The sequence below is a fragment of the Mus caroli genome, chromosome 13 (genome assembly GCF_900094665.2).
Source record: "Mus caroli chromosome 13, CAROLI_EIJ_v1.1, whole genome shotgun sequence".
Taxonomy (NCBI): Eukaryota; Metazoa; Chordata; class Mammalia; order Rodentia; family Muridae; genus Mus; species Mus caroli.
The window spans coordinates 14,647,852-14,651,129 of record NC_034582.1 but is presented as its reverse complement, the minus strand read 5'-3'; positions in this window follow the sequence as shown (position 1 = coordinate 14,651,129).

Below are 3,278 nucleotides of genomic sequence, written 5' to 3'. Positions count from 1 at the left end.
AACAACACCATTGCAAAGCTCCAGCCCTACTCTGGCACCAACCCATCCCAAGCGGGTGCATACGAATCAAAGTGCTGACAGACTGACCAATCTCAGGAGGACACATAGCTCTCCCCAGTGCTGGGGTGTATATAAGCAGTCCTCTCGGGGTTTCCGGGTTCCCCCGTAGCATGGAGGTGTTCCTAAAATAAAGAAAGCTGTTGAGAAGAATCCGACCGTGTTGTGTTTTTTCTTGCTGGACAAGGTGAGCGCAATATCCTCCTACTCCTGTGAAGGAGCCACTACACTGTGTATGACTTTCTTTTCTTTGAGTGAATGACATGAAGGTGGCAAAGAGAGTGTGTGCTGCTCTTGCAGAAGACTGGAGTTGGGCTGCTAGCTCAACACAGACAGCTTACAACTGCCAGAAAGTCTAGCTTTGGGGGATCCTGACCCTCTTCTAGCCTCTGCAGGCTCCTGCAATTCAAAGTGCATATGCCTACACAGTAAGGCACAAGTTATGTTTATTCATTTACACATAACTAAATGTATGTACTCATAAGTAGCATGTACACACAGCTAAAAGTAAAATTAATCTTGTAGAAAGAAGAATTGAAAAAGAAGTGAATAAGAATGAGATATCTGGAGCAGGAGTTCTGCCTCCATCTTCATTGTCTTTGCTCTGGGATCTCTCAGTGAGAAGCAGTGTAGAACATGCCTCCCACATCCTAGAAAGCTGCCCACACCGCTCTGGATAGGAAGGTACTAACAGTCAAAGAGAATAGTGGCTGATAAGGATGAGGTGAAAAGAAGCCTTCTGCCCTGTTGGTGGTAATAGGAATTGGTGAAGTCCTTATAGAAATCATAGTGGAGAGACCTCATGCAGTCATGAGTAGACCTGCCAAGAGACACCACTACCAATTTCCCAAGTGTAAAACCAAAGAAAATTAAATGACTTTTGAGTTTGCCAAGGGATGTGTGCTCTCTCATGTTTTATGAGCATTTACCCCATCAGAGAGGATGTGAAAAGCTCATAATTCTGTATTTGGATGAATGAAAAAAGGTAGTGCAACGCATGTGCGCACGCGCGCGCGCACACACACACACACACAAGGAATATGCGGAAGAAGAAAATGACTCTTCTCTTTCAGCCACATTGATTTCCAAGCGTTCCTCAGTGAGGATGGGGCTCTTGTGCCCTGCCCTCATTTCATCTAATCCTTGGGAATTATACAACTCTGCAGCACCACTAGAATTCTCATTCCACAGTTCACCACTTGGGCTCTTTTTACTCCATACATGAGATTTCCTATAACCTTAGAGTTGAGGTGGAGTTAGGTGAAACCCTGAAGTTCCCTGACTATCGAGCCTGGATAAATGTGCAGGTTCCAGGATGAGGAGAGGACTCTCATCTCAAAAATCAAGATGGGTGGTGCCTAAAGATCAGTAGTCAAGATTGTCCTCAGAGCCACAACGGTACATATGTGGATGCACGTGTGGATCTGTCGACATGAGAACATACGCATTAAAAAAGTAACCAAATAACTAAAACTAAAAGAAAGGCAGTGTGCATTTCCAACCTTCCTGCACCACATAGCAAACCTCTCTTGCTTTATGTATACATGATATACACAGAGCAACAGATAACACACACACACACACACACACACACACACACACACACACACACAGCACAATGACAAACACTTTGATATTGAAGCTGCATGCCAAAGCCTTTTCAATTACAGAGTCAACATTTATCTGTGACCTCATTGCAAAGCCAACAAGGAAAAAAAGAAAACAATAACCAATGGAAAATGTTAATTACCCTGAACAGAAAAAATACTCTTACTGTCTCCTTCTTAACTTGAAATTTATACAGAAGACATATTTTAGAATGTTTCAATTTGTCATGGTAATAATTCTTCTTCATGGTAATAATTCTCAACTCCAAAACACCTTTGCAAAAAGACGGCCCTAAATTATTTCATTCCCCTTGCCTCTTGCTCAGGGAGCCTCCTGTTGCCTGTCTTTACTTGAGGCATACCTACGATAAGCTTGCCTGTTGAGTTCTGTTGCTATCACTTCACAATTCATTGGAATCTGTATGATACCATTTGTCAAAAATCAGCATCAGTTCCTGGAAGCTCGTTTTGTTCCTGTAGGGGGCCCTGTGTCCCTGTGTATGTGTGTGTGTGTTTGTGTGTGGGGGTGTGGTGGGCAGGATGTTCCTGATTTTATTATCATCAGATTGATGAGGAAACAAAAGCCAGGGAATGTTCCAAGAACATGGACCTTGAAGACAGGTAAGAGTCAGTCTCAAAGACGTCCATAAAGTGATGATAAACACTGACCTATGTTTGAACTTCTCCCACAGGTTTACATGCATGGAATTCTGTAATCTAATGGGTGAAGCTCTTTGTCCTTGTTCTTTACTTGATTAAGCTTTTACAAAAATCACACCTAAGTATTTCTTTTTTATGGGCATCAGAATAAATACAAATACTTCCACTAGCTCATTCACTATTTCTTTTTTTCATCTACTCCACAAGCAAATAATGGAAAACTAACCATAGGATGTGGAGAGAGTGGACCCCCAGCTCCCATTGCTGGGGGGATTGCAATTTGGTACAACCACTCTGGAAATCAATCTGGTGGTTCCACGGAAAATTGAAAAAAGATCTATCTGAAGACCCAGATATACCACTTTTGGACATATACCCAAAGGATGCCCCAACATGCCACAGGGGCATATGTTCCACTATGTTCATAGCAGCCTTGTTTGTGATAGCACAAAGCTGGAAACAACTCAGAAACAGTTCCTAATAGAAAATAAGTCAGAGAAGGTAGTGACAGAAGAGGACACAAGGGAGCACGACTGTGCAGCAATTGGAGGCCTCTCCCTCTGACTTTCCAGGAGAGAGGGTACCTGGAGGAGACAGTGATGCAGCTGAGACTACAGAGGAAATGGAGTTAGCCAGGAAGACTGAGTTATGCAGCACTTAGCTAGGAAAAGCTGCCAGACATGCCCTGCATTCAAAACATAGGATTCTGGGTAGGGAGAAGTTGAAGATGGAAAAGTCAGGAGGAGGGGAGGCACTTCAGAGTGCCAGGGTTCTGGAAATTTGACTTCATGCTCACATGCCAGAACAAGAGAAGAACTCTAATCCTGGAAGTGGACAGATGAGATCTGTACAGTTGGGGAGACAGTTGGTAGAGGACCAAGGTTGAGGACATTACTCAGAGTGGGAAAGGCTGGAGATTGTGAAAAATGTATGGGGCAGGATGTACTGGAATTG